The sequence below is a fragment of the Phoca vitulina genome, unplaced genomic scaffold, assembly GCF_004348235.1.
Source record: "Phoca vitulina isolate PV1807 unplaced genomic scaffold, GSC_HSeal_1.0 scaffold1, whole genome shotgun sequence".
Taxonomy (NCBI): Eukaryota; Metazoa; Chordata; class Mammalia; order Carnivora; family Phocidae; genus Phoca; species Phoca vitulina.
Window position 1 is genome coordinate 82,183,857 of NW_022589704.1, and position 22,722 is coordinate 82,206,578.

A 22,722-nucleotide genomic window follows, 5' to 3' on the forward strand; every position below is an offset into this window, starting at 1 on the left:
TGACGTGCTTTTAAGTTAACACTTCTTTTAGTATTAAACTCTTACTTGTCTTTTCCTCCAAAAAGCCCATAAAATTTAGCAAATTCTTCTTTTATGGGACACTTTACCCCCCCCCAAATTCCTATGATTAGAAAAACTCCTTGAGGTATCTCAGCTAGGGAGGCTTATTCTCTCCTTCAGATAACAGTCCAACCCCATCATTCCCACCTTGTTTAACTCAGAAAAACGTCCTACATCTTGTGCTCACCTTCCTGCCACAAAGAAGAATACATTTCTTTTCCCAGTTATTCTCTAAAGAGAGTGTAATTCTTGGTGCGGAAGGAGTGTAGTTACGGTTGCCAAAGATTTTTAGTCTCTATTTAGGTTTATAGCATTTCTATGTCTCATCCTATTCCTAACCTAGTCCCAAAGCTGTGGTAGGTCTTAGGGATACATAGTCTAGACAACTGCATTAAACCATGAAAATCTGTTCATCACACATTTTTGTCTGGAGGTTTCACCCCCTCCTCTCGACCTCTTGCTTTCCATTATCTGGGGCACTTTGGGGACTGATGTCTACATCTGACTCTTGTAAAGGATAAAGCAGCCTGGGAAATATGTAGAAGGAAGATTGTTAAGTGTAAAGACACAAACTTAGTCTACAGCTATGACACAATATGAATAACTGAGAAGTGAGGAAAAACCTGAGAAATAGTGAATTCTTTTTGGCATATAGGAAATGGTCAACAGGTTAAAAGAAGAGATAAAAGAGAACAGGTAGGTATAAGTTATTAAATGTATTTCTGGGCAAACATAAGAGAGTGGCCATATGATTAGGAACACCATAAAAATGATAGTCCCACTGAGGAGTTTTATTTAGATATCTAAAATAAAAGGAAACCCCATAGGTCACTTTTTAAAATCTAGATGTTATATTCCCTTTCTACTGACAAAACCTTCACACTGGAATCAATCCCAAGATAAGAGCACTTAGAAACCTCTGGAGGTATAGGAAAACCTGACGGAAGCATTTGGGGATGTTCATTTTACTGGTCAGCGTAACTGAGGGCCTTGTGCAGGGAAAGACAAGCCTAGAGCCAGCCAATGCTCTCTGTGACTGAAAGCGAAGATGTGTGCTCCAAGTAAAACTATGCAGACAGAGAATGTGAGAGCCTGTGGACTGCCAGTGATGGACATTGTCCTAACAGCCAGGCTGGTTGGTTGTTATTTCCAACTGTTAAGCTCAGGGGCCAGCAATTCATAGCCTTTTCATAGCATTCAAGTTTATTGCTTCTGCTGGAGTCAGAAGGGGCAAAGTAATCTTTCTAATGTATTCAATGGCTTTTGAGTGAAAATCTAGCTGTGCAGCATAAAATCTAACACAGGATTCAACTTGCTGACGGGCATGGGTTCTCAGGACATAGACTGCTGCCTACCATGGTGGTGGGCCCTGTAACTATCAGATTGGAGTTCGGAGGGCCTCCTTCTGTTGTATCTGGAAGCAGAAGACAGATCTTAGGTCAGCAAGGAGGTTAATATAAATATGCAGAAGCAATGGAGTGCAGTGGTAACAGCTGTCTGACATGCTGTTCTGTCAAGGGAAATTTGTGACTATGAAATGTCAATTATTAGTGGCCTAATAGTGGTAGCATTGATGATTTAGATCATATTGTAGATGATGATAATCATGGAAGGCTATATGCTCTCCATTGTGTATTTTGCTTTTAACATGTTGCTTCTCATTTAGAAAAATGTTATGAAAGCTATTATATTATTACTACATTCTAGGACAAAATGAATGAACTATTTTCCCAGAATGACATCACTCAGATGATCATCCTCCACTCAGACAAAATTGCAGCAGACACCAACTCAGTTAGTACTCCCCAACAGAATATTTTTTCAACTTTCATTCCCTCAATTCTCTTTGGCCATATATCTGCTAGCTCTGATCAGATTATTAAAAACATCTAAGCTATTATAGATGGGGAATTAGATTTGATCTTTTCTACTCAGAATCGGCAACTAAAATGTGAATTAACAACTGTTAATTAGCAACTGTTACATTCAAGACACTGTCATAGTTCATCTGGGGGTAGGATGGGAGAAAGATGGGCAAGATACAGAAATGCATATTGTGTATATCACAGTCTAGTTGTAGAGATGCAATAAACATACATGGAAAGCTTAGTAAAATACCAACATTAGCTATTAATTCAAGACCACAGGAGAGGCCACATAGCAATTCAAGATAGTTTTCAGTTGAAGAAGCCAGGTGTGAAATGCTATGAGTGTAGAGGGGGAAAGTGCAGGGTCTTGGAGTACACTAAGAAGACTTCTTTGGACACTGAGGCTACACCTGTCACTAATGATAGATAGAACTGAGAGAAAAAGCAGAGCATGGCTAGCATGAGCACAAAATCAGGCAAAGAGGACAGGACATGCTTCCTAATTCAGTCATATTAACAAATCACCAGGCTTAGAAGTGGGTGTATATTTTAACTATTTTTCAAGTTAAATCTAAGGCTTACCTGGCTGGTAGTAGAGGGTGACTCAGCCCGCTCTGAAAACTCAAATGACCAGAACCAGATATTATAAGAAAATATTAAAGGAAGAGTTGAAGGAAAAAAAATTAACCAAATCTACAGTAAAAGCATGTTAGAATAGAATAAGCAAAAAAAAGATCGACCCTATTCCCTCTCAACACAAACACAATTGCTATGAGATTATAGGCAAGGTGTAAGTCTTCCACTTTTTGCCATTCATAGTGTAATTAATTTATGAAAAAAAAAAAACTTTAACAAATTCCTCAGTAGCAGTGTGAAAATGTTCTTTCTTAAGTTGCAGTCAGGAAGGGTGTGCACAGCAAGACCGGACAGATGTCAAGATGGAAGTCTTCAGAATACATCCGCCCACATTACAGTTACTGTCACTGCTAGGAAGACACATGCAGGAACACATCAGCACTGGCTGTAAGAAGGGGAAGCTGCCGTTCTAAGTACAACCTTGCACTTGGAAACTTAGGGCTGCCAGGGCCAGGGAAACAGATGCCCAGCTGGACTTTTTAATGGAGTGACACACTGCTCTGGTGTGGCATTTATAAAATAGCTAAACATCCAGGAGAACCCCTTAGTTGTTTAGTCACTGCACTTGTTAATGCTTGTTTGCTCTGATTACTATGATTACTACTTTGGAAATTTATAAGGCCTCTCTCCTCCAATGTTTCAAACACTTTCTTTGGACAATGCTTTTTAAATAATATTTTGTTGTACAGTGTCTACATTGTCACTACATTTACACCTTTCTCCATTTACATTTGAAGATTTAACCAGAAATTTTGTTATTGTGTTTGCTTCTACTTAAAGAGATTCTTCAGAGTTAACAGATTTTATCCCCCATTTTCCTATAATTCTCCATACAGACTCAATTTTAAGGATAAATTATCCAGGGACGCCTGGGTGGCTCAGGTCATGATCCCAGGGTGCAGGGATCGAGTCTGGCAAAGGGCTCCTTGCTCAGCGGGGAGCCTGCTTCTCCCTCTCCCTCTGCCCCTCCCCCCTGCCCGTACACACTCTCTCTCTCTGACAAATAAAGTCTTTTTTTTTTTTTAAAGAAAGGATAAATTATCCAGTCTCTTCAGTCCCTATTGTGGCTTTTCAGCTATTTAGCCATTAGAGAAACAAAACTCATGTTTCTTAACTTTATGAAACTTCTACAGTATTCCTGCTAATCCTGCTTAATTCAGTAACCAGAGTAAGGTAGTCTAGGTTCACTGCACTACTTTAGATCTTCTGGAGTTTTCTCAAAGTGCTGTTCATTTTTCTGAAACATGCTGAACTCCTGCATGCCTTACACCAAACTTGTAAGAGAATTTGAAAAATTCCTGCTTGGAAACTCCTTAAATTTCCACATATAGGCCTCTACACATTGATTTTAATTAATTATCGAAGATAACATAAGTCATCCTGGAGGTCCAATTGCTAATCCTCCTAGTCTGCTCTCATCTAGGACATGGACAATTCATCCATGGTAAAATTTAATTTTAGCTATAATTACAAAAGTTTGAAATTAAATCTCACCAGTGCTATGCTCCCATTAATATGGGCAAAATAACTGATCTACTTAGGATTAATGTGGGGGACAAAAGTAAGATTTAATTTTTAACTTTTTAATTAATTTGGGAAAATGTGATAAAGGATTTGGTTTCAGAGAGAGAGAAAAAGAGAAAGTTTCAGAGTTTCGAGGAAGACATTCCAGCCATCCCTCAAATCTCTTATATCCTTAAAGAATATTGTGTAAGGTAATATGAACTGTAACTCAAACTAAAAATAATATATAACAGTTCCCAAACTTGAGGAGTTGAAACTTGAGCTTATAGTACATTTCTCTCCAACAATTAAAGAAATGGGAATTATGGAACAGATTCTGACTTTTTATATACTACAGAATAACTACATGGGCCACTTAGTAATAATCAGGATGATCATAAAGAATACAATATTCTTTCACAAAAGAGGCACCAGCTCTTCAATTACCTTACCACATTCAACATTTCTTCATGCTGCAATATTCTCCCTGATATGTGAAATTCAAGTTATTAGGGTCCAAAAAGTTAAAAGAAACTGGCAAGTATATTAAGAACCAGACTCTTAGACATATTCGAGAAAATCTCAACACTTATTTTTCTGGTTCCTATTTGTTCTACTTAATGACAATTGTGGTTTATGGAATAAAACATTCTCAAGTTTCAAAAATTTCCAGCTTAAATTGTAAAGGGAGTAATTAATAGAGAGATTCATGATATGCTCTAACCACAGAGCTCTAGGAGAATATGGACAGGAGGGTCTTTCAGTAACCCTAATGTGAATTACTCCAAAGGGAAATCCTAATGAGTAATAGAATGTAAATGATGTCCATCAGCAAGCTGCGACAGCAGGGACACTGTGCAGGAGCTGGTCATTAGAAGAGAAACATTCTTAACTACAGCTTCGTTTTTGCCACAGATGTACAGGTGTTTGGAGATTTGTTTCCTCTTCCTTGTGTGTGCCTATTGTCTTCACTGTACGTGTAGCTTATGGAGTAAACACAAGATAAAATGAGGTGAGGGGCGCCTGGGTGGCTCAGTCGGTTGAGCGACTGCCTTCGGCTCAGGTCATGATCCTGGAGTCCTGGGATCAAGTCCCGCATCGGGCTCCCTGCTCGGCGGGGAGTCTGCTTCTCCCTCTGACCCTCCCCCCTCTCATGTGCTCTCTCTCTCAAATAAATGAATAAATAAAATCTTTAAAAAAAATGAGGTGATAATAAAGTTTAGATATGTTAAGGAACAAGAAAAAAGAATGTACTGAGTCCTGTGAATGGATACCACATAGTTTTAGTAAACATAAAAGAGACAATTACATTATGTTGTCATAAAGATGCCCTCAAGTTTGATAGTCCAAATCTCTCTTATTTTAATGAACTAGGTGTATATTTTAAGAAAATTAAAGATTGATTTCCCACAGGATCAATGTTATATTTCATTGTTATATTGCTTAAGAAATTGCAAATGGTTACAAATAAATGTAGAAAAGTTAAAAATAATGCTGGATTTTATAGTTACAACATAATTATGATCAATGAAATTCAGTGATAAGTTTTATAAATGAAGCACACTCTGCTCTCATTGGATAGTAAGAGGTAAGTTGTTTTGGCAAATAATAGAATCTATAGGTTGGTTCAATGGTTAAAATACTAGAACATTGGAAAGTGAGGCTTAATTTTAAAAGATCTGTAGTATGACAGATGATTGAAGAGGGTGCATTGACTGCTCAACTAATTAGAATTAAATAAAGAATAATTATTCAAGAATATATTTTAGAACATTTTTGTTGTTGATAAATCATTTGAATACAATATTATAATATTATATGCCATAAAGTGATGAGAAATACAAAATTATTTACTGATAATGTTTTAATTTATCCCCTAAAAAAGGCATCATCTCTCATATTTAAAAAAGGCCAGTAGTTACTGAATTTCACTTCTACATGTCAATGTCCTGTTATTGATTGGCATATAAAGAAGCTTGTTGAAATCAATTAAAGATGGAATGTAAACCCAAAGATGAAAAAGAGATTACTGACAAAATCTGAATGACTTTATCTGAAGGAAGAAAACAAACATTAGACTTTCCCATGAACATGTGTTTGATTTTGGTATAGTTCATCCCTAAAAATGTGAAATTGATATAGCTTTTTATCAGGATTAGATTAGACTAAAAATGTGGGATGGTAAATAACACAGATCGGAAACTTCTCTTGTGAAAATCAATTCTGAAGTTTTCTTTTTAATTGTTCTCTCCCCACCTTTGGTTAAGATGCTGAAATGTTCTGAATTCTTTTGTCAGATTAAAATATAATAAATGTCTACTCAGCTTAAAGGCTAAATTATATTGGAATCAAAGAGTTCAGGTAAATAAACAGTTAAAATAAATAATACTCAATTTAGCCCAAAAGAAGGAAGCAGGTACATTTTATTCTGAATGATTGAAGACATCAAGTTTAGTTTTCAGAAACTTAAATTTCACTACCCTTGAGCCAACATGAGGATATAGTTGGTTTGTATTATTTAATAATTAAAGATAACTGTGTAATTAATACAACTGTAGTGATTTGCATTTGTCAAAACATCTGGAATAAAAAGCTAGTATATGTGCTAGTTTATTATTTTGGAGAACTTTTGACTATATAGATTATGAGAAATAATTCTGAATTAGGAAAAAAATTCTGGAGGGTTTAGGGAGGTAACCTTAAAAATATTCACAAACAATGTAGAGTGTATCCCAACACATGAGCTAGAATCTGTACCCAAAATTCATACCATGGTACAAGATCAGAAAGAGGTAGAACTTACCTATGACCTTAGCACCACATCAAAAAATGTTTATTCTTCACTGAATATTTGTGTCAGCTTGTTGGACAGAGATGCATTCAGACACAGGTCCCTTGATCCTTTTCAGAGGTCTTCAAATGACTTGTCAAACTATAAATTTTATGTAAAAATAACTAAAGATTTTATGATTCAGCAGTTCCACTCCCAGGAACATACCAACATAAATGCATTCATATGTTCATCCAAGGGCAAGTGCACAAATTCTTATAACAAGACTGTTCACAACAGCCCCAAACTTGGAAACCACCCAAATGCCCATCAACAAAATGGTAAATAAAGTATGTTATAGTCACATAATGGAATACTACATAACAATAAGAATGACTGATACGCACAACAACATTGTGCCAAGCAAAAGAAGCCAGCACAAATGGGCACACACTGTATAATTCCATTTATATGAAGTTCAAGAACAGGCAAAGCTAATCTATGATCTTAGAAGTCAGAATTTATGGAAGGGTAGTAGCCAGAAGGGGCATGAGGGACTTCTAGGGGCAGGTGGAGAAAAGGGGCCTCGAATGTTCTGTTTTTTGATCTGAATATTGGTTACACAAGTGTTTGGGGGCTGTGAAAATCTGTTGAGCTATATACTTATAAATTGTTCATTTTTCTGAAACATGTTGAACTTCAATAAAAAGTTAAAGTAAAAAAAAATTTTAAAGTACAAATTTTGTTGATTTTGTAGTTCCCAAGCATGGAGCAGTGATTATCCTAACCCACTTCCTTTACAGGCATTTTTTTTTTTTTTTCTGAACATATGAGAAAACACAATGTATGGAAAGGCATTATGTATAAAGATTAAGATCTGGTTCCTAGTGTGCTATGATTTGTATGTCTATGTCTCTCCAAAATAAATACACTGAAATCCTAACCTCCAATGTGATGGTATTTGCAGGTGGAGCCTTTGGGGGGTGATTAGGTCATGAGGGTGGAATCCTTATGAATGGAATTAGGCCCTTAGAAAAGTGGTCCAAGAACGGTCCCTTATCTGTTCAGCCAGGTGAGATGACAGCAAGAAGATGGCTATCATTGAGGAAGCTGGTCTCACCAGACACTGAGTCCAAAGGCACCTTGATCTTGGACTTTCCAGTCCCCAGAACAGTGAGAAACTAATGTCAGTTGTTTACAAGCCCCTTGGTCTCTGGTATTTGGTTATAACAGTACAAATGGACTAAGACCTAGTATCACATTGTTGGGTTCAAATCCCCTGCTCCAAGGTATTAGTTCTGTGGCTTTGATTAAGTTTCTCAAGCTCCCAAACCTTTAGTTTCTCATTTGTTACATGAATGTGAAAATAATAGTGTCTAACTCTGTGCTGTCATTGCTAGGACTAGCAACATTAAAGACCCTAAAAGAATGCCTGCCTGGCACAAATAAAGCACAGGGAAAATTTGCCCTGTTTGTTTAAATTGCATCATTATTAGATTTATTGAAAATGAAATAAACACTTTTAGGAGTCTAAAATTTTTGACTTGTGTAGAATCGTGTAATCACCAGCAAAATCACTACACAGAGGAGTTCCATCACCCCCAAAAGCCCCTCAGGCTATCCTTTTGCAGTCAAACCTCCCAGGATTTATTACCCACGTAGCCACTAGTCTATGCTCCATCACTATAGCTTTGCCTTTTCCAAAATGTGCATCTGAGATTCATCCATAGGGTAGCATGTATCATTAGTTTCTTTTTCTTTTGTTTATTTTTGTTTGTTTATACATTTCCTAGTTCAGGGATATTTGGGTTGTTTCAGTGTTTAGTGACTACAAATGAAGCTGCTACAGACACTATGTATAGGTTTTTGTTTTGTTTTTATGTAAGAGCATTATTAATATATAATTCACATAGATACAAGTCATGCATCTAAGGTGTACAATTCACTGGTGTCCAGTGTATTTGTAGAGTTATACAAACATCAACTCAATAAACTTTAAAATATTGTTATCGCCCAATGGTGAACTCTATTTTTAACATTTTGAGCAACTGTCAAACTGTTTTCCAAAGCAGCTGCCCTGCTTTACAGTCACATCTGAGTATTTTTATTATAACCATCCTAGTGGCTGTGAAGTGGTATCTCATTGTGGTTTTGATTTACATTTCTCTAGAGCTAATCTTGTAAAACATCTCTTGTGTACTTTTTAGTCATTTGTAGATCTTTTTTAGATAAATATAGATTCACATCTTTGTCCCATTTTTAAAAAATGGGCTATTTTATCTTTTTATTATTTATTTATAAGAGTTCTTTATATATTCCAGCCACAGGTCTCATCAGCTACATAACTCGCAGAACTTTTCTTCCATTACATGGATTGTCTTTTCATTTTATTTCATTTTATTTTAATTTTATTTTAATCCCCTTTGCTATTTCACCCATTCCCCCCACCATGTGCCCTCTGGCAACCACCAGTTTGTTCTCTATATTTGAGAGTCTGTTTTTTTGTTTCTTTCTTTTTTTTTCTTTGTTTTGCTCCTTAAATTCCACACATAAGTTGTTTGGTTGTTGTTTTTTTATATATTAAATTGAGTAAGTTCTTTATATACTTTGGATATTAATCCTTTATCAGATATATTATTTGCAAATATCTTCTCGCACTCAGTAGGTTGCCTTTTTGTGTTGTTGACGGTTCCCTTTGCTGTGTAAAAGCTTTTAATTTTGGTATAGTCCCAATAGTTTAATTATGTTTTTGTTTCTCTTCCCTTTTATAGTTTTAGGTCTTAAATTTAAATCTACATTCCATTTTGAGTTAATTGCTGTGTATGTTGCAAGGATTTCAACTTTATTTTTTCGCATGTGGAATTCCAATTTTCCCAACATGGTTTTTGAAAACACTTTTCTTTCCCCATTAAATTGTCTCGGCACACTTGTCAAAATCAATTTACCATAAATGTGAAGGTTTATTTCTGGCTCTTGATTCTCTTACATTGATCTATATGTCTACCCTGTGTCAGTACCACGTTGTTTTCATTACATAACTTCATACCAAATTTTTAAAATCGAGAAGTGTGAAACGTCCAACTTTGTCCTTTTTTAAGATTTTGGCTATTCTTCATCGCACGATTTTCCATAATACTTTTATCTTGTCAATTTCTATGAAGAAGAAATTTGGGATTTTGGTAGTGTTTATATTGAGTCTGTAGATCAATTGGAGTAGCATTTCCACCTTAAAAATATTAAGCATTCTGGGCAGTGGTGCTCGGAGCCTCGCGGGCGCGGCGCCCTTCGCAGTCAGGTGGCGGCCAGTGGCCCGCACAGCGCTGAACGCTCATCTCTCCTTAGCAGCAGCGGCGGAGGCGCCCCCGCCCTCACAGCCCCTGCGCCGGTGCAGCCGCCCTCGCTCCCTCTGCTCTTCTTCCCTTTGCTCGCACCAGGGCTGCTCAGCTGACCGAAGAACAGATTGCTGAGTTCAAGGAAGCTTTCTCCCTATTTGACAAAGATGGCGATGGCACCATCACAACAAAGGAACTTGGAATTGTCATGAGGTCACTGGGTCAGAACCCAACAGAAGCCGAATGGCGGGATATGATCAACGAGGTGGATGCTGACGGAAATGCACCGTAGACTTCCCAGAATTTTTGACTATGATGGCTAGAAAAATGAAAGATACAGACAGTGAAGAAGAAATTCACGAGGCATTCCGAGTCTTTGACAAGGATGGCAACGGTTATGTCAGCACGGCGGAGCTACGTCATGTCATGACCAACTTAGGAGAAAAACTAACAGATGAAGAAGTAGATGAAATGATCAGATGGAACACTACATCAAAAACTAATGATGTCATGTATGGTGATTAACATAACAATAAAAAATTTTTAAAAAAGAACGTTATATACACCCCCCCCCAAAAAAAAATGATCAGAGAAGCAGATATTGATGGAGATGGGCAAGTCAACTATGAAGAATTCGTACGGATGATGACTGCTAAATGAAGGCCTACTTTCAACTCCTTTCCTCCCTTCTAGAAGAATCAAATTGAATCTTTTACTTACCTCTTGCAAAAAAAAAAGAAAAAGTTCATTTTACTCATTCTGTTTCTATATAGCAAAACTGAATGTCAAAAGTACCTTCTGTCCACACACACAAAATCTGCATGTATTGGTTGGTGGTCCTGTCCCCTAAAGATCAAGCTACACATCAGTTTTACCATATAAATACTTGTACTACCTTAATGATAAGGAAGCACCTAATGGACTCCTTGCAGTTCCACTTGCTCATGATTAATACACTGTTTGGGCTGGCCAGTTTTTCATGCAAGCAGCTTGACAATTGAGCACAGTCAGGCATTTGTATTAAAAACAAAAAATGAAAAAAACAAATTTAAAACTTCTTCAAATGGGTTCTAGTTCAACTTGTTAGTATAAATTGTCATAACTGCTTTACTGAAAACAAAACATTTAAAATTGGTTTACCTCAGGATGCTGTGCAGAAAAATGAGTGAAGGATAAACTGTCTAGACATAGCCCCACTTAGCAGGACAGCCCTCTCGCACTTCTGGGCACTCCCACCTGTGGTGACCATGACACTCATCCCGGTGGCATGCTGTGTGTGTTGGTTTAGCATTGTCCCGTGTTGTCCTAGAGTGAAATGGGTGTCAGGCTGTCACCATTCACACTTTTTTTTTTTTTTTAAAGAAACCTTTACCAAGGGAGCATCTTGGGACTCTCTGTTTTTAAAACCTCCTGAACCATGACTTGGAGCCAGCAGAGTAGGTTGTGGCTGTGGACTTCAGCACAAGCATCAACACTGCTGATCAAGAAATTACAATTTATGTCCATTCCAAGTTGTAAATGCTAGTCTTTTTTTTTCCAATAAAAAAGACCATTAACTTAAAAAAAATATTAAGCATTCTGATCTATGAATATATAATTTTTGAAAAATTTGCAAAATAAGTATTTTGCAAATATTTAGGTTTTTTTTTTTTTTTAAGAGAGAGAGCAAGAGCCCTTGAGCAGGGAGGGAAGGGACAAAGTGAGAGGGAGAAAGAGAATCTCAAGCAGGCTCCACGCTCAGCACAGAGCCTGACTTAGGGCTCGGTCCCGTGACCCCACGATCATGAGCTGAGCCAAAATCAAGAGTCAAACACTTAACTGACTGAGCCACCGAAGCGCCCCACAAATATTTAGATCTTTAATTTCTTCCAACAATGATTTGTAGATTTATTTGTTTTATTCCTATATTCACGATTTAGCATCTGTAGTGATATCCTCTTTTATTGATGTTATTCTTAATGTTAATCTTCTCTCTTCTTGTTATTTTAAGTGGTAGATTATACATTTTCTTGATATTTTCTAAGAATTATCTTTTGTTTCTATTGATTCTGTCTTATCTTTACATCATTGTTTTTGTTCTTATACTTATTTTTTTCATTCATTTTGCTTGCTTTTTACTTAATTTGCTATTATTTTTCCCATTTCTCAAGGTAGAAGCCCTGATTACCTAAGACCTTTATTATTTTTAATACAAACATTTACTGCTATAAATTTCCCTCTCAGCACTGCTTTAGCTGCATTCCACAAATTTTGATGTACAGTAATTCAATTAAAATGTTTTTATTTTTCTTTGTAACATACTCTTATAACCATTAGTTATATAGAAGTGTGCTGTTCAATTTCAATCTGTTTGAGGATTTTCAAGATATCTTTCTGATACAGATTTATATGTTAATCCTGATATTATCAGAGAACATACTTTGTATGCTTTCCATTCTTTTAGATATTTTATGATTTGGTTTATAGCCTACAACATGGTCTTAGTGAATATTTCATGAATACCTGGAAGACTATCTGGTCTGTAGTTGTTGAGTGTTCTATAAATGTCACTTTCTAGTTCAGAGATTGGCAACCTATTAAAGTTAAAAGTAGTACATATTTTAGACTTTGCAGACCAAGAAGCAAAATTGAAGAGACTATTTAGATAATTATGTAACCATTTATAATGCAACCATTTTAAAGTATAAAATCCATGTTTAGCTCCTGGGCCATACCAAAAAAATGTGGCAGTCCAGATCTGATTGGTAAACCATAATTTGCCAAACCCTGTTTTTAGTTAGTTGATGGTATTGTTAAGATATTTTTAAAGATATTTTTTATATCTTTGTTAATGTTCTGTCTTACTGCTTTATCAATTACAGAGAAAGGGGTATTGAAATCTTCTAGTGTAATTGTGGACTTTCATATTTCTCCTTTTTAAAATCAATTTTTAGCATTTCTTCTAATACGGAGCTCTCTACGTACAAATGCTATGTTATGGATTTGGAGTTTACTGAACGTCTTGAATCTGTGAATGTATGCCTTTCACCAAATTTAGGATGCTTATAACTACTGTTTCTTCAAATATGTTTTGTGCAGCAGTTACTTTTTCCTCTTTTAAGAACACTAATGATAAAAATATGAAACATTTAAATATTATTCCACAGGTCACTAAGGCTCTGTTTATTTTGTATTCCATCTTTTTTTTCCTATTTTGTTCAAACCTGGTCAGTTTCTATTGTTCTATCTCAATTTTACTATCTCTTTCCTCTGTCATCTCCATTCTACTTTGAGCCTATCCAGATATTCAGATATTGGTTTATTTTCTGTTCTAATATTTCTATTTGCTTTTGTTTTATAGTTTCTATTTCTCCCCATTCATTTCAAGAGTGTTCATGTTTACCTCATAAAGCTTGATAATAACTTCTTTAGATTGTTGTGTGGTAATTCCTATATCTGTGTCATCTCAGGGTTTTCATCTGTTGATTTTCTTTTCCCTTGATAATTTGTCAGATTTTCCTGGTTCTTGGTCAAACTGTCCTGGGTCCTGATGTTTTGGGTAACTTTGGAGAGTGTCTGGACATTTGGAAACTGTTATAAACCAGGTTTTCCTAAAATCCAGTTGAAAATGCTGATTTTTGTTTCTTTTAGCAAGCAGTCAATTCATGTATAGAATGCAAGTCAGACTGCCTTCTGCAGGTGATCTAATGTAAGTTTAATATTCATAGTGTTTACTGTGTTCTTTAAGTCTGCCTGTTACCTGAGCAGTAGCAGTGGTTTATATTGTAGCAGTGGTTTATACAGTAGTTCCCTTTTCAAACCCTTGGCTATGCTTCTTAGGTACATTCTGCATGAGGACACTTGGGGCCGAGCTCAGGACTTGCATTGTTTCACATGCAAATAGGAGGTCTCCAACTTATTCCTCTATGAGATTTCTCTGACACTCTGCAGCTTGTTTGGACTATATTTTGGTTTTGTTTTTGGTTGTTTTTTTTTTTTTTTTGGTGCCACTAGACAGAAAGACGAGATTCTCTCAATCATTTGGCCTCCCAAGTTTTTGTACAGATCCGTGCATCTGGGCCTGTTCTTGGGGCAAAGTAAAAAGAGAAGAGATAAAAAAATATATATTGGGAATTCTTTTACATTGTTTTTTTAACGATACCCCTCTATTCTCTTTGTGAATCCAGAGTTATGGGTGTTTTTCTTAATCTCTAGGTATTTGTGCCACTTCTGCAATGTGGTATTGTAGCTCTGCATTGGGGCTGGCTTTGGAGCAGGAGAATTATAAAAGGGGGGAAACGAAGAATTATCCCTACTCCCTTGAGCTTGCAGGTGGGTTTTTTCCTGGCCTTCTGGCCAGAAGGAGGGATTACAAGAGATTTTGATGATGGTATCCATGATACAGTTTAATTTGTCTCACAGTGGGGAGATTAAGAAGAAATAAAAACATGAAGCACAACATGACCATATTAGCTTTTATTCAAGTTTTAATGTCCTCCCCAATTTTCCTGTTCTTATTTACTTGTCAGATTCCTCAAGCAGTTGCTTTTTGTATTTTGTTAATTTTAAGTAATCAACTGCAGTATGCTTACTATAATTGGAAGTCTTACTCCTCCCTTTTTAATTCTGAGACAACATACACACACACACACTCTCTCTCTCTCTAAAAATAGAAGTCCTACAAAAAAAGGCTATTACTTTGTACTGCTCCATAGTAAATGTTCTAATTTACTTAGTCACTAAAGGTACAGTTTTGTTTTGTTTTGTTTTGTTTTTTGTTAGCATTAGATGGGGTTTGGGCTTTGGGGAACAGAGCTCACACTTAGGAGTAGTTATCTTCTCAAAGAGTGATAAATTGAAATTGCTGTTTCTAAAGAAAGTACGTTATTTTTTCCAGAATCTTGATTTACTTAAAACCCTTTAGAGAAGTTCAGACACAAATTATCATAATTGATTAGTTATGCTGTGATACCTGAATAATTAAACAATATCTTAATGCTAACATTTGATTCAATTTGTAATTAGTTTTTATCCTAAAAAGATAAACTGGGCAAATGTCTCTCAAGTGGTCATGCAGTATTGCCAAAGACATTACAAGGAAATATCTTTTCATGAATTTTAAAATTATCTGATCCCCTGTAAATTAAACATACACACACACACACATCGCAATTGAAATTCATTATTGCAAAATGATCTTGAAATTACTGTAAACCTATTTAAGCATATTTTTAGAATAATTTTTATCAACACCTCTCTAGGTGTCTTACAAAGTGCTTTGTAACTTTTAAAATTAAACTTAGTGAGATTCCAAACACCCAAGACATTAAAAATCAACCCCTGTGCCATGGAGTAATTGGGGCTAAAATAAAAGTTATAGTCCACAAAAGGCTAAATATTGATCTGTTCAGTTTGCATCCATTATTGCTGATCTTTCAGGATTTAAATATCGATTGTGCACTGCAGTTACGATAAGCTAGAGCAAAGCCTCATCCATATTGCAATGTTGGGCAAAATAAAAAGAGTTTTAACCTCAGTAAGCCTGTGGCCTAGTTAGAAAATGCCATCCTCCTTCTAAATCTTTAGCCTGGCTATGAAAAATTAATAATTTATTAAAACATATTTTATTACAGGGCTTTCCTTTCTGTCTTCCTGGCATAATGCCAGTATACACTATGAAGTAACAGTTGGAAAATGACCTCCACTTCTTCAAATGAGTTGTTTCTTTAGTTTGGCTTAATGTTAACCACTTATTTTTTAAAAATACAAGAAATGTTTCTCAGGATGGCTAAACTTTCATGCTCATTGTGGCTCTTTGCCAGAATCTAAGATGACATCAGAGTGATGTTACTATGACTGTGCCAGCCATCCTAGAATTATAATGCATTGCTCTGATGATATATTAAACATTGACTCGGAAATTGAATATATAATTGGCAATGACAGAAGGAAGCATGATTTAATATCTTCCATGCCACCTTCCTCATCCAGCCCTCCCCCCCACCCCCGCTTGAATTGCTTAGGGTCATGTCTTCTCAATGCATTTCCATTATTTCAAATAGGATATCCTGATGTATGGCACACATTTATAAGCTCCTACCAAAACCCCTTTGTTGGAAGTATTTTGTACATGTTATAGCACTCGAAGGACTGTCCCATTCCTTCTTTTTCCCATAAATTAGAATTAAGGACTCGATTTTCCCCTCCTTCCCAATAAACAGTACATGGCTAGTTAAACATTAAATACCTGATTGTTCATAGACCAAGAAAGCATAAAACATGCCTTGAAACATCTTACATTGAAGCTCATTTGTTTTCAGTCTGTCCAGAAACCATATTTATAAACTCTCAGCCAACCTTTCAGAGACAAAATATCCTTCACATTTTTACCAACCTAGCAGAATCAACTTCTGCCACATTGTCTCATTGACATTTATTTCTTATAATAATCAGCAAAAAAAAGTATTATTGTGAAGAAAATCAGAAGGCAATAAGTTTATGTTGCCCTTGAGTCACTACTTTATATTTGTCTTTCTGTGTTTCCTGGGGATATCTTTCATTTATTTTCTCTTTCAACTATCATCTGAGCTGTCAGGTATTTTCCTAAAAACCCTACGACGTGATTTTCAGAAATGGAGTCTTAAATGTATCATCCTAAGAAGAATCCACAGACACTGATTTCGCTTTTACCTTTCTTTTTGGGTTTCTAACATCTGACATTATTTGGCCTTGTGTGTTGCAAGAAAGGTATCGCTCACAGTTGGATGACAACTTCCTATACTCTGCCTTTTTCAAGTTTCGAATAATTCCATATTTTTAAAACAATTGCTCTTAAAAAGTTTTCAGCTTCATCTCTCTTCATGCTTTTTGTTAAAAATAATGGATAATGAAAAAATAAAAATAAAAGTAATGGATAGTGGATACAGTGGATAATATTTTTATTAAAAATAATGGCATATAGTAAAATTATTCTCAATCCTCACAGATTTCAAAAACAAAATACTACTCAATTTCTGCATAAACTATTCACAGTGAAGGAAGATTTTGACAACTGGGTTGTCCTACAATTGGCAGAATACACTACAGGATCATACCCACTCAGCCCTTAGAAGTATCTGTCTTTACTTATGTTGCATATTTTTGAGTAAATGAAAGCTTCTCCCCCAATTTTATATTTGTGATGTTGCCATTTTGTTTTTTGGGGGAGGAGTGCTTTCTGGGGATTGTTTTCCTTTTCATACTCATCCCTCAAAGCAATTAGAAATGATAAACTTGCTTTGCATGAAATCTGTAGCTTGCAGATTTTAGTTTAAAGACAATTGTCAAGACAGCTCTCCCAGCGTGTTTTCTTTGACTGAGGCTGCATACTCAAAGAGGTTAGGGATAGCAAGAAGTGGCAAGACAACATCTAGAATACGTAATATTTGGATGTAAAATTGCATTTTAATGATGGAATTGGGTTGATTGAAAGAAATTTTTCATGTTTTGTGTTTGCATGTTCTGCAATTCCCTGGGAACTTTTCGATCTAAAATTGTTTTCCTTGTCATCTAGAGCCAGAATGGCCCCTGGACTATGATAGCACAGGAAAATGATGGTGGTTACATTCTTACTATATAGCCACTGAAGACAAGATTTATGGGGACTCAGGATTACACTTTTTGTTTTTTACAGTAAAGTAATCTATATATATATAGTGTACAATAAAGTCATCCTCAGTCCTCAGGGTCAGGATGTCTGCAGTCCACCTAGGACTGTTTTTTGTTTTTATTTTTATTTTAATACAAAAAGTATCTTCAAATTCTCACTATTTGGTAGAATTCATTCACTTTAATTAATTTTTCTCGAAGTGGGTTTGGGAGTACCATATTATTTTCATAGGGCTTTTATAAGAATTTTGGATTCCTGGGGCTTGGGACAGATCTGCTAAATCAAATTATGTAGAGTAATTAAGATTACTATTTTGAAAAATTGGAATTCTGATATATTGCTGGTGAGAATGTAAAATAGTGCAACCAATTTGGAAAAGTGTTTTTCACTTTTCAAGAGGTTGAACATGGAATTAACATATAAACCAGTATTTCCACTCCTAGGTAACAGGAGAAATGAAAAAAAAAAAATATGTCCAAACAAAGAGTTGTACAGGAATGTTCCTAGCAGTATTATTCACCGTAGCCAAAATGTGTAATGAACCCAAATGTCCATTGACTGATGAATGGATACATTTAATGTGGTGCATCCATAGGATAGAATATTATTCAGTAATATAAATGGATGAAGTACTCATACATTTTACAACATGAATAAACCACAAAACAGTATGCTAAGACAGTCAAAAAAGACAATATATTCTATCACACCATTTATATGAAGTGTGCAAATCTATATAAATAGAAAATAACAAGTCTATGAGATAGAAAGCAGTGGTAAATTAGGCCTGGAGTTGGCATGAGTTTTTTGGGAGGTGATGGAGTGTTCTAAAATAGGATCATAGTGATGTTTTACCCACTCTAAATATGTTAAAAACATTAACTTACATACTTTAAATGGGTGAAATTTATGATATGCAAATTATATCTTAATAAAGCTGTTTTAAATTAAAAAGCAAACAAAAAACAAAAAACAAAAACCTATCATATCCCAAGCAGCATAGGTGTCCTGAGATCCATATAAAGAACAAGTCTTTAAACTCCAGCACAAACAGGTATTATGATTTCAGTATCAAAAAATTTATATTATTCTTTAGAAATGTGTTCTCTAAACCATTATGTATAAACATGAAAAGGTTGAGGGTTATATGGTTTCCCCAACAAAGGCATGCATGGCATTTTTGCCTTTCTGCTGAATTTGGACAGATTTGCTAACTTGGGTTGCACTAAAATTCTGTTTCAGCGGTACAGGAACATAGAACTGTAAACATGGTAACTTGGATTTTTTTTTTTAAGTAGAAAGAAATAGTGTGATGTTTTTGAAAAACTGACAAAGTATGAAAGAATGAATTAGTTGGCTCTGAATTTATTATTAGTACTGTGCTCCTGGGCAAGATACTAATTTTCCCTCTATTTTAGTTTTACAACCAATATAATAGGACAATAGTATGTATCTCATAGGAGTATTATGAGAACGAAATTATATAATCAGAACTATTAGCAGAGTACCTGTCATACATAAAATCAATTAATGAAATTTATGATTAGTACTATTACAACTACTTTTTAAAAGTTTTGCTTCCAGGGGCGCCTGGGTGGCTTAGATGGTTGGGCGTCTGCCTTCGGCTCAGGTCATGATCCCAGGGTCCTGGGATCGAGCCCTGCATCGGGCTCCTGGCTCAGCGGGGAGCCTGCTTCTCCCTCTCCCTCTGCCCCTCTCCCTGCTCATGCTCTCTCTCTCTCTCTGTATCTCTGTGTCTCAAATGAATAAATAAAATCTTTTTAAAAAAATAAAAGTTTTGCTTCCATTTGTACACTTGCCCCAGGCCCTTCATTATTAGGGGCAAGACTCCCCACCCCCAGCATCCCTTACTCCCTTTACTCCACACCCCCAGCATCCTTTATTCCATCCTTCAGCTTCTTCAGCTCTAATTGACTCTATACATATGACCTGCCTGGAGAGGCACCCTCCCAAACCCCCGTTCTCTGATCATATTTTAATGTGTTTGTAAAGCTTCTTCCAAATTTCTGTTTAACTCAGAAATAAAAACCCAAATATCTCTCTAGAGCTTTCAAGGTCTCAGTCTGGTCTGAAATTTTTTATGATACAGCTTTATCATCTACTGCTCCTCAAAAATCTAATTGTGTTCTGTATACTTCTCTGTGTCTCCTTCATGTCTGACTTTTCTTTTTCCTCATTTGCCTATCTGAAGTGGAGCCCCCATCCTTCATCAACCGTTGACCTACAGGCCATTCTTGACCGAACCTTCAGGAGGATTTCCCTGTTTATAGTAGCCTCTCTGATCTCAATCATCTGGATCCTCACTACTCAGAGTTGGCTCTGCCCATCGGTTATAAAACATTCACTGGGATCTTTTTTAGAAATACAGAATCTCTCATTCTCCACCCAGGAGTAGAGATTCAGAATCTGCATTTCAACAAATTCCCCAGGTGATTTTTTTCTCACGTTAAATTTGGAGAAGTGCTAACTTAGAACACTTAGAGCAGTAGTGATCAATGTAAGTTATGTGCTAGAATCACCTGGGATCTAAAAATAATGACTCCTGTACTCCATTTGCAGATATTTTGATTCAGCTGATTTGGCTTTTATCCTAGGAATTTTATTCTCAAAATTGTCTGATGAATCCAGTATTTAGCCAAAGCTAAGAGCTACCAACTTTGAGCCCAAATGACACCATTGCATACAACCTGTGCTGTTCTTCAAAGTTTCATAGATTAAAATCAACTTTAATATATATTTAATATATATATGTTCTATTTAGTGAAAGTTCATAAATCATATATATATATACACACACATGATAAGATGAAAAAGTCACTGAAAACATGATAAAGTCAAAATATTCATACTAAGTTTAAAAACAGTCATAATTTTCCTTACTACCACTGTCCAAGTTTAGATGCTTATAGCAGAAAAAAAATCTAATATCTGAAAGCTACCATTTAGGGGGACCTGGGTGGCTCAGTCCATTAAGCATCTGCCTTCAGCTCAGGGCATGATTCCAGGGTCCTGGGATGGAGCCCCACATCATCGGGAATCCTACTCAGCGGGGAGCCCGCTTCTCCCTCTCCCTCTGCTGTTCCCCCTTCTTGTGTTGTCTCACTTTCTCTGTCAATAAATAAATAAAATCTTTTTTTAAAAATTAAATTAAATTAAAAATAAATAAAAGCTCCCATTCATGGAGTCTTTGCATATTCCCAAATGTGATGAATTAAGGATTTATTACTGTCTTCTTCACATTTTTGATAATGAAACCAAAACTTAAGAAAGATTAAATAACTTGTCCAAAGTTATGCATCTAATAAGCACTGCCATCAATATATTGACTTCAGTTAAACCCTATGTCAGGTGCATTCCCACAGCAACAGACAAGTAACAGCATAGAGCAATAATGAAAGCATCACTTTCAGTTCCACTTTAGAACCGATTCTTGAATCTAACTCTTTTGCATTCTCACTCCAGTTGTCAGACTCTATCATCTTTTACATGAATTCTTGCAATAATTGCTCAATTGCTCTATCTGAGTCAAGTTCCTCAGTTTTCCATTGTATATTATTTCCAGAGACAGCTCTGTGAAACATAAATTGCAACACGTCCCTTCCTGTTCCATCCACATGATGACTCCTTCAGATATCACAATTCTCCATAATTTAACACCTACCTCCATGATGTTGCCAATTCTTTTTCCTTGGTTCACACTTCTTTTCCCCATCTTCAATGTCTGGTGTACTCTTGAGGGTCCATGTCAAAAGTCCCATTTAAAGTCTACTAAAATACAGTCTATACTCCTCGATGCATTGAAAATATTTAAACTGTGGTAACTGATTTGAAGCATCCAGTTTTGGAGGAGCAGTGCTTTGGAACTTGAGATAATGTAGAAGAGTACTAAGTCAAGGGTCATCTCTTCTTTTAGAGCATTTTATATTCACGACTCATCGTGGAATCTAAAGTACTGAATGTTCTCTGCCCAAATTTAAAGAGCATTTTTAAACAGGGTTTAAAAAATATTTTAAAGGGATATTGTGAGGAAAGGAGTCAGTAAAGTTTTTATTCTGAGATTTTCTCCTCTAATGAATTTTTGACATCTGTGAAGCTGTTCTTAAACACTAAAGGATCTGGGCTACATTGTATATCTTGGTCAGACATATGATATAGGACCTCTCCATTCTGTCTAGCATCACGAATCATAGGGAAAAATAAAGGTGGGGATATATTAAGAAAAATAAAATTAAAAGCTATCATGCAATGATCTTGTGTAGATCGACATTGGTCTGTCACATGCTTAATCCTCAGGAAATTTGGATAAAATATTGAGTAGAAGAGACATCATGTCTGATCATCACTGCTTACATGAAAAGAATAATTCCTTCAAAGCTTATTAAAGGTGACCTTAATTATCTGCCCTCCCATTTGCATAGGCAGACCTGATACCTTATGCTTCATACTCCACACCTAGCATATTTCTGTATCCATTGATGATGCTCAACAACTACTAACCTCGTAAAGGAATTAAAATTCAATATATTAGAATATACCCAGACTATCTTGAAGAAAACCTAATGTTTGAAAGTTACCGTATGAAAAGAATGGTTTCATCACCTAAAAATCCATTCTTATATATAACCACCACATAATAAATACGAATTTTAATGAACCAAGTTAATACTGCCATGTGTATCAATACTAGATACATATTTAGAGATAAAGCTAATTACCACTTGACCAAACACAGCTGCTTAAACCATGTTAATTCTAACAACTTGTTAATTCTGCAGTTACGTATATATAAAAAATGCATAATCACAAACACACAAATTTTACCATAGTTATTTGACTGAATCGAACATAAGTAGTTCTTTCATTTGACTCAACCAGACACCATCTTATTGGATTCTAATCCATTGG

The 22,722-nt window shown here is 35.7% G+C and overlaps 1 pseudogene; it reads left to right on the forward strand.

Moving 5' to 3' along the window:
* The first annotated feature begins 718 nt into the window (after positions 1-718).
* On the forward strand, positions 719-11,149 carry LOC116632156 (annotated as a pseudogene).
* Positions 11,150-22,722: the final 11,573 nt, after the last annotated feature.